The sequence below is a fragment of the Thermobia domestica genome, chromosome 9 (assembly GCF_964235325.1).
Source record: "Thermobia domestica chromosome 9, izTheDome1.hap1.1, whole genome shotgun sequence".
NCBI classification, from domain to species: Eukaryota; Metazoa; Arthropoda; class Insecta; order Zygentoma; family Lepismatidae; genus Thermobia; species Thermobia domestica.
The window spans coordinates 147840493-147851164 of NC_137462.1; the positions used below are offsets into that span (position 1 = coordinate 147840493).

The 10672-nt window shown below is 34.4% G+C and overlaps 1 long non-coding RNA gene across 1 annotated transcript; it reads left to right on the top strand.

Annotated features, from left to right (window-relative positions):
- Window positions 1–1827: 1827 nt before the first annotated feature.
- LOC145694170 (uncharacterized) lies at window positions 1828–9960 on the top strand. The gene is made up of 3 exons (XR_014132948.1): window positions 1828–1868; window positions 8259–8379; window positions 9929–9960. It is a non-coding gene; the product is annotated as an uncharacterized LOC145694170 (long non-coding RNA).
- The last annotated feature ends 712 nt before the right edge of the window (window positions 9961–10672 follow it).

Below are 10672 nucleotides of genomic sequence, written 5' to 3' on the forward strand. Positions count from 1 at the left end.
CAAAATGAAATTTTATGAAGTAGTGGTTTCTTTTGAATACTTTTCAGATTGTGTGTAAATTTAGGTGCTAAGGAATTATGTCGTCATAAACTTCGCACCTAAAATTCTGGTCTATAAAGAAGGATTTGGAAACTGTCACTAGTTTATTTAGTAGCATTTTGTAGATATGCTACCTGGCTTACTACTTTTTTGATATTCTTCTCTGTTTATAACTTATTCACTAAAATGGTAAAAAGTCGGAGTGAGCTTGGCGAAGAGCCCTAGGTATGCTGAACAAATCTCAGGTATTACATTTAATTATCTATCTTGTACTTTGGATCTACAAGAATATATAGTTTACTATCTGCTTTCTAACTGTGTATTTTTACATGTGTAGTGTATAAATAAATAAATAAATAAATAAATAAATGCATAATCTATTTGAGCAAACTAAGATCAATCCGTCGAATATTACTTGTTAGAAACCACATACATTTTAGCATTATTGAAATTTCATTTTCTCGATTTCCTCTAAAACTATGCATGAGTATTTTTACCCCCTCTATAACATGTCATTTTGTTAAGGTCGATGTCATTATATTTCACTTTTCAAAAATACTAAACAAAAATTATAGTTGAAAATCAATCATAATTTTGTATTATATCTAGGGCTCAGATTTGCAGATTAAGAAACCTGGACACCCAATAAAAATTTAAACTAAAACATAGGACACCCTTTGAATTTTACATAATAATCGTAGATCTTGCTTTTTTTCTTCTTTTTGCTGAAACAGAATAATTAATTACAAAATAGGTCAACATTCATCAAAATTCAATGAAAAAGAGTAGATTATTGCTATTGGCTGAGTAGCAATTGCAAATAAAAGCGATAATTTGTGAATATCGTACGAATGATATTAATTTGTTTCCTAGGAAAACCTGGATTAGGAGTTTTGAACAATTTGTTGGAGAACAGATTATTTAAATTCGAATCTATACGATTCTGTGAGCCTCCGATTCTATATCTCCTTAACTATACTCTTTATCTAGCTAATATCATAACAGGAACCTTGATAAGGGTGTGCTTTAATTTCTTATTATTTGTATGCCTGGTGCTTCCACATATACGTATATGTGATTTTATTTCAGCACGTGGGAGCTAATTCACGACACTTATTTACTTAGGTGAAAAAACATCTAGCTAGATTACTAAAGTTGTAATCGATAGTATATAGTCGTGTAACGAATTTGAGTTATACATTTTAATCCAAGAAGAGGCATAGACATACAGTGTATACAGTGCCGGATTTAGGTTTCATGGGGCCCTAAGCTATTGAAAGGGGCCCTTTAAACGTCAAGCTTTCTTTTTCAACGACAAAACGTCGCCTTTTTTAGGTTTGATTATATGATATATGCTAATTTATGGACCTAATGGATACCTAACGAAAATAATGGTCCATTACAAGCAGGGCTGGAAAACGGAGCTCCATTATAAGCGGGGCTCGATAACAGGGGCCTCATTACAAGTGTGGTTGAGAAATAGAGCCCCACTACTTGCTTCATAAAATTCTATACATAACAATACAAAACATAGCAAAGCAAAGCAAAACAATACAAAGCCTAGTACATAACAATACCATCCATTGTTGTATGTGCGTTTATCTTATTTGCTTTTCCTTGTTATTTGGAAATTACATTACAATCAGTTTTTTTTTCTTTAAATTTTTAGGCCCCCAACCGAGAGGGGCCCTAAGCTATAGCTTGTTTAGCTTATACGTAAATCCGGCACTGAGTATATATTACAAATAGCAGTACCTAAAGTGAAAAGTCACATATTTTAATCTTATTTTCAGTGCTATTGGAAATGTTTCTTCGAGAAAGCAGGATATGTAAGTATAATGCATGTGGCATAATGTATACATGTTATTTTAACAAGGGGTTTTATTCTGGAAAGATTTTGGACGAGTTTTAGAAAGATTGACAAGTTTTCCATTTACATATTTGAAAACTACTAGAGATAACTTTTGTAAAAATCCAACCACAAATAATCTATGGGTGACATACCCGTTTATAAAATATTTTCGTAGTGTTCTAGGGTAAAACAAATATTTTTCTACATGAAGCTAATGCAATTAAAATAGTCGTAAATATAGAACTCTCACTTAATCTTAGTACGATCATCAGAGATCAATAAGAAGAAAATAATTTTATTTTAAGTCCTCTGACATCTAGTGAGTTGCATTTTTATGATATTTTTCAAATATTTCGTTGATATTTTAAAACTATTTGTGTGGCGTGCAATATCCTATTATTGGCAATATTTAAAAATGTTCTAGGACTATGCTTTGTTTTTAAACATTCGCTAAGCAACCAATGAGAACTCCGAAAGATAGATGACTAAATACGGACAAAACAAAACTGTTCAATGGACATCAGCACGCACCCTCACACCGATACAGACTCAGCTATCCAATCATTCTGAAGTCGTAGAGAGCTTCAAACTCCCAAGTACAAGCGAAAAGCCCACAAATGTAATTTCATTCTATGCACTGATACAATTTCAGACAGTTCAGAAATTGTAATCTACATCTTTCAGGAACCAGGTATGATTCATGTGTTCAGCAAAGTCGTCTGCCGCCATATTTTTGCACCCTTGACCGTCCTAATTGTGTACATTCGGTAAGTTATTGAAATTTGTTGCAACAGTTCTGTACTTAATAATCCATCAGTTGGGAAAGTTCTCGAGGTACTCTTTAATTACTCTTTCGGCGATAAATTGCGACTATATAATGCCCTTCCTTCTGGAGTTATTGAATTACATTATTCCCTGGCCATTTGATCTACCGTACAATGTCTATGCCATATTTAGTCATGTTATTTCTTAAAAAAAAATCATATTTTTTTCCTGTATCTGTTCCGATTTTCACGTCTTGGTGCATACTGTTCAAAACTAAGACGATCTTGTTACCTTTCCTCTGATGTAGTATCAAGACTCTCAGATTGGGTTTTAATACAGATTGTTCGCTTTTTTGTGTTTTCTTTGCATATATAAATGCTTCTCATCGAACCGTTATTAAGAATATGAACAAATCTGGTGGTCTCTTTCCGTAAGCTTTCGGCTAGAGACAAATTACCGAAATAATAATAATAATAATAATAATAATAATAATAATAATAATAATAATAATAATAATAATAATAATAATAATAATAATAATAATAATAATAATAAAGTTTTACCTTGGCAACGCACTTTAGGAATGTGCATATGAATGTTTTGGTTTTATTCATACATAAAGGTGACATGTGAAAAAGATACATTAGTATACGTAATATATGATATTCGAATACGTTTACATGCTGGTAAAACATTTAGTTTTCATTCACATTCCTTCCTTTGTTCGGAAAGCAATCAAAGCGCTTTCTCATGATCAGAAAATCTGTACATAATTCGTCCTTTCATAAACATGGAAATTCGTTGATGATATATGTCTTTTGTATATCTAATATCATTCGGTATTTTTTCCAATACTTTTCGAGCTTCCATACCGTAAATTGGATATTTTTACAAATTTTGTTTTTCAGGAAATAAGTTTTCGTCCGCAGCTGTATAAGCACAAAGTATGCATAAAATTCGATTCTTTCATGAAGAATTATTCTACATCTCTGTCATGTGATAAAATTTATCAGTTTGCATCTGTCTGATATTGCTGATCACAAAGTCCTAATAAATAATCTATTCGAACCTATCCATGACATCGATTTCTTGCAAAATGATATTCTTAATGTGTCTGATAACAAACCAATTCTAACCAACACGTTTTCTTTCGGATTCTCATTCATCAATGACATTGAGAGACTAAATAATTCCTAGCGTCCTTGAATATCTCTTCTTCACAGCTATGATACAAGTAGATGCAACAAATATTGTAACTAACAAAAGAAAACTGGAAACTAATATAGACGCCGGGTTACAGTCAAGGGTACAAAAAATATCTGAATGTTGGACCTCAAGAGGAAAAAGACCGAACAGGGCTGTAGCTTGGATAAGTCCACTAGTAGATACAAAAGAAGGCGTGAGAATTATAGAAAGCGGAATTCTTAAACAGTGACAACGCCAGCTTTCATTTCTTCAGGGGGGACAAGGGAGTGGCGGAGACAGCTTTCTTGGGGGGCAGCTTTTTTGTAATCCGGAAATAGTAGTTATATATTACTTAACCTACATTACAATACAAAATGTCTAACAAGAGGGAGAGGAGCATACTGAGGCCGGTCAGGTGGTCATCCAAAATTTAATCGTAGTTCCTAAATGTAAGATCAACACAAATTTCTTAATATATTTTATATCAGGTTCATTAGTTTAGAAATTTCAACAAACTGGATACTTTGAAATATGTAGGATCAAAATTAACAGACCATCTCCACGAAGTAATTAAATGCTGATTGAAAGCAGGGAATTCGTGCTGTTATTCAGCACAAAATGCTTTGTCTTTGCGAACACTGTCAAAGAATTTGAAGCTTAAAATATATAAAACGTTAAATACGCCGGTTGTATGGTTGTGAAACAAGAAACATAGTCGCTTACTATGAGGGAAGAACGCAAACTGAAAGTATTTGAAATCCTGAGAAAAATATTCGGATTCAAGAAAGACGGGAATGGGGAATGTCAGAAACTTTATAAAGTGCATAATGTATACTGTTTGATAAACATTGTTAGGGTCATTAAGTCTAGGAGGCTCAGGTGGGCAGGCTATGTAGCCAGAATGAATGAAATTTGGAAAACTTTCAAAATTTTTGATTGGAAACCTAATTGGAAGTGTGTAGCTGAGCAAGTGAAGTTTCTCGCAATAATCTTTATAAATTATGTTCTAACGGATTGTTTACAGCACACTTCAAGCACACAATGCAAAAATTCGAAACTAAAGTCTATAGCCAAACATATTTATCAGATCGCTCATTATACTTCACCTAAAGTTCAGAAAAAATAATAAATGTGTTGGCATAGATGGTACTGGACAAAGCAAACAAAGAATATGATGAAAGTTTATCACAGTTTCTTTGATTGGAAACACATGAATCACGAGACTCCCTTGGTGTGGAAAATTTGTCACCGGTTGTGGCAGTTGTGAGATAAAGAAAGGTGCATGAACATCTACTGGGTCTTTTCAATTACAGGATTCATTATCTAAAGATATACAAGAAAAAGCTGTTGAAGTTATTTCTAAAACAGAATTTTGATAAGAACAAATAATTTCAGTGTTATGACAGTGGTAGTGTGATGGCAGGATGTAAAGGATGTGTTAAAAGCTATTATAAGTACAACTTCATAAACCAATACATTATGTTCATTGCAATAATCATCAACTTCATACTATAATAATTTGTACTTCTTAACGATCCCTAATGTGAAAGTGATTTTATTAGCCAAGTTGTTGTACAGGAGAAAACATCGAGTGTCACAGAAAGCTTAAGAGATTGATCAATCAACGATGGACTGAACACTTGGAAACAGTCAAGATATCTAGAGATTTTGAGGATATAATATCTGCGCTGGCGTATTTTTCTCAAAGGAAATTGGATCATGTAGACACTGAGTTGTCTATTAAAAATATAGGACTTTTAAGAAAGTATGGTACATTAGAATTCTGTTTCATTTCGGCTCTAATCCTATTAAATCCTATCAACACTTGACCCAGCTGTCATTTCATCACAAGACAAAGAAACACATCTCGGAAAGAGCAGATCAAGTTCTGAGGTCTTGTCTGTCAGCTTTGAAGTAGAAAAGACAGTCTGGAGTTGACAGTATGCCTATTACAGCCAAAGACAAATTACAGATTTTCACTAAATTATCAGATCTTGAGTTACCTCCGTTGAAGCGAATTCGGAAGATTCTTCCGTTTTTCAAAGGATTTATTGTTGAAGACTCTCTAAATATGACTCAAGATGAGGCAATTCACTTGAAGCAAATTTTTAATGAGATATTTGACCATACAATAATGCCTAGGAACTGAAAATTAATTTGCAGGAAATAATGAAAATTGTTTGAAATCCTTGAATTGTTTGTTACCATAGTCAGTAACTTTTTTGATCAGTTTCAAAGTATTGCTATCATTGAAACTCCTAACCTGCAGTTTATCCTAGAACAAGAGCGACAGTAATATTTTAATGACATTAGATATGTTGTATCTATATAAAAGTGTTTTTCTGAGTGTGCAAATTATATGCAGAAACTGCATTGGAGCTTCAACAGGAACATGTGGGAGCAAATTTTCTTGCCTTAAAGGGATTCTTACGCCACAAAGGGAACTAAAGCTTCGCGATGGAAAAGTCAACCTTGTTCTATTGGTATTCGGTAAACAATATTCGAGCACTTTATATGTGGATCTCTTTGTTGACAAATTTCGAAGACGTTGACATTCTGCCCTAAACTTGGGCTTTAATCTCAGCGGAACTGTAACCAATCCCCACATAGCACAAGTACGTCCATGGGATGTCCGAGACTGAGCCCGCAACGGACGACGGGACATCCCGGGATATCCAAATGTGCTCCCGGGACATCCACAGGATATCCGCGGGAGATCCAGATGTCCTCTAATATCCCGGGATACGGGATATTAAACGGAACCACGAAGGGACGTCTATTTGTTTTCCCTCGGACCTCCTGTCCCATCTGGGACGTCCCGTGGACATCCTACATGGGAATCCTTCAGGACATCCCATGCAGGACGTCCATGGGATGTCTTCTCATTGTCCCGATAATCCCGGGAATCGATTGGGATGATTGGGATCAAAATGGGACATCCCAGGGACGTAGTGTTCTATGTGGGATCAGCTTAGTGACCCCTAAATTTATGAATCCAAAACCAATCTCAGTTATTTCGAATAATTCATTTTTCATCTCTTCTCGCCCCCAATACTGGTGGGGCTAAACGTGGACTTAAAGGAAATCAAAAGTTCAGTAATCATCTCAGGGACCACAAAAACTATCAATTGAACTGAAAACATTGGTCAGTTTTTGTTTATTTTTCACATTTCTCTTCCTTTCTACCCTCAGCCTTAGGAGTTCTAGCATTGTCTAACCCTCAATGGACCTGAAGTTTGACTTGAAAGGTATCGAGACTGTCCCTACTCATCTCAGCATCTCCAAGAACTATGAATTTGACTCTAATATCGGTAGTTTTCGATCTAATTTACGTCATCCCTTTGATCTCTTCTAGACATGCTTGTGATGTCTTACCTCAGAACACTTTTCTCCGATTTTAGGTCATATGTGTTCCAAATTTGGTTGAAATCGCTGCACAGTTGTGGTGGAACATATATATATATATATATATATATATATATATATATATATATATATTGTAACAAAATGGTACGGCAAAATTTCAGGGGTGGATTCCTTATGGGTAGATAAGCAGAAAAGTTCATATGACCATGTGTCCGGAAATGCATCGTTACAGAGTTACGGCCATTGAGCCGTCTAATGGTGTGAAATAGGCACATTCTAGTCGCTCCTTAATGTGGATCAATTTAAACCTCAATAACTCAGGCCCTAGGAAGATAATTTTGGTATCTATGTATTTCTGAAGGACGACGCTTTCCGCGATATATATTTTATGTATGGGGGGGTACCACGGCGGACAGAGTAGGGTAATTGCTGTTTTTTGTTTTTTGTATCAGTATTTGGTGATGGCATTCTTTCCGCTTTGGGGGATACATGGTTTGGTTGAATAAGTTACACGTAAAAAGATCACGACAGTGTCTATATATATGTATTAGATACTCTATTACATTTACTTGCTGGTAATACATTCAGTTTTCATCGTATAACAGTGACAGTGAATATGAGCTAAGTGCAAGTTCCATTAAAAATTGCGAGGTAGAACCCTTACTAAGTCTCGTATACAGTCGAGCAAGAGCGATTCTGAGGTAGTGTGATCCTCAATGATAGTAGTGAATATAAGCCCTATTGAGAGTAATAAATCCGAGTTTCGATTACAAAATTGCCACCTCTGCAATTGCAGACTATGATTGGTTAGTGAATCACTGATATTGCTAGGGGTCTTCTGAGGATTTTTAAGCAAATAAGCACAGCTTTTCAGCTCTCAATGGTATCCAATCCGCCCTCTTCCCATTTAATATAAACTATGCTGTAAATACATTTATTGATAGTACTAATATTTTTCTATGAGCTAGAATATTGTATAGCCAAATGACAAAATCAATTTTACTGTATTTAAGAAATGTATTCATTAGTTTACTTACTTGTTTTCGCACAGGTCAAAGAAAATAAAGTTAACACTCCACATCTTCAGGAACTATGCAAACGCTATTACGAAAGTGAGGAAGATACCAGGAACAAGTGTTTAGCTGTTGTTGACAAATGCAAAGACATACTAGGTATGTAATTTGTACTTTCATATTCGCTTTTTATTTCTTAAAAACTGAAGTAGTAAGTTGTTCTCCCTAACCTTCGGCTCCTTTATTAAAAATAGGCCCGTACTTTGAAAAGTGCTATTCTGTGCTCGAGCATAGGGCGGCAAAATTTTGGACTTTTAAAGATTCACAATAAAATAATATTTAAAATTAGCAACCCGCACGATCCCGCGCAAGAGCGAGAAAATATGTTAATGCGTTTAATTTGCTCTAATTACAGTAGTTACTAATTAGGTAGCTTATCTCATTATAATTAAAAAGTCATTCTCTCCCACTCTCACCCCAAGGGGTGAGGATAAACTTGAACATTATGGAAACTGATACGGTACCATTAAACTCAGCGACCTCGGAAACTATGAATTCAACAGTAACATCTGTCCTTTTCGATTACTTTTAAAATCTCGTCCCTACCTGGGGAGTGGAGCCTAGGGACCACCGGGTCAAACGTCTACCTTCAGGCAGAGCACCACATCATAATCGTCATTGAGAGATTTAGGCCATTTAATTACGTTGTAACTTTTGTAACTTGTAATACCTAAACTGCAACTCAACAAGAGCTGGTATGTTTGCCAAATCACTGCTTGTTTCCTTGTTACAGACATAAGTTTGTGCTGGGAGGGGACGGCATAAAACACAGAGGCGCACAATATATAAATACGGGCCTGATTAAGAATATGTAAATATCTTGCATAGACATTTTTTAAAAAGTTACCTGATTGATCTCTACCAGACTCCATTGTAAATATCATATTTTGCAAATATGTGTAAAGTAATATATTTTTGTTTGAGATACTAAATCACCAAAGAATATTAACTTAATTCTACTTATGCGTAAAAATCCAAGGCTCTGCAAAGTTAGGTGTGTTCTACTTATTTATTTTTGCTTACATCGGAAATAAATAAACTTATCATTGTTATTAATAGTACGAGTAATGATTGTAGCAGTACTATTAGTAATTGTGGTCTTAGAACAGACAAGACTTTATCTTCACACTTTGGACTTGGCAAAACTAAAATATGATCATTTTAATTTTAAAAGATGTTTATTAAGGGAGAGAGGCGTAGTGGCTTAGTAGTAAACACTCACCTCTCGTGCTACGACTCACTAGTTCCGTCCCAGGTCAAGTTTGTGGTAGAAAACATAGCATCTGTTTTTTCAGGGTTCTTCCGTTTCTCCCATATTCTCATTTCACTAATTCTATTATAAATTGATCACTTTCATGTATACTCGTCTGCTTTAGAATAAAGGATATCCGAAAGTTAAATTATAAACTTCATATTATTTTTTTGTTTTCAATTATTGTGTTTGAAGACATTATTTTTTATACTATGAACTTCCATCAGATATCATTTAAACTACCTGAAACATTCGGAAAATCATTTAACTGTAAATATTTGGCCCTAGATTTTCAATTAGCTCATAAGTTTGCTTTAAGAAGTATGCTACCTTTTCCTTTAGCTTAACTATTAGGTAAGCGCAGATATGACATTTAAAATGCTCCTTATATTTCAGTTTCAGACTGCAAGAATGCATGGAAATTCAAGGAATGTGTCGTTATAGAGGTACGTATTTCTGTCATAATTTATTTTCTATCAGAAATACAATTACAGATAGGACTAAATGAAAAGTTGTCATTTGAAAGTTTATCATACGTTTCATGACTTGTAGGTAAAGAAAACATTTATTATTTTGAACAAAATTATCTCCTTTTATATATACATACCTGTATTATGCGATGTCCTAATAGATATATTGTTCCATGAATGTAAGCCTTATTTTAAACTGAAAGGTGTCAAGGAACACTTGAAAACTAGTACTCCTATTTATACCTTCGAGGACGATAGAAGAAAATGAAATATGATGATCGTGAAAGAAATCTAACTCAAGATTCACAACGAATCTACAAGATTTTGGCCCACTACGTCCTGAAATCGTGATTTTTTGAATGTTTGTCCGTTCTTTCGGTCATCGTGATGTACGTACGTGGACTCACCTAGACGTCATAACTTTCAAGGTATCCACATTGAATCTAACACTTAATGTTGCTATCACATCTATCAGAAGAGAAAGAATAGAATTGTCTTCCTACGTACAAAAATAAAAGTGGGTTGCTTTAGGGTAAAAATGAGAAACTATTATTTTCTAGAGAGCACTTATTTCATATATATCTTGGTGGGTTTTGTCTCGCGTGGTTATTTTTGATGTTGTTTCTGAGAGATCTAGAACCATTTTCGAAATATTGTCTGTTTTATGATT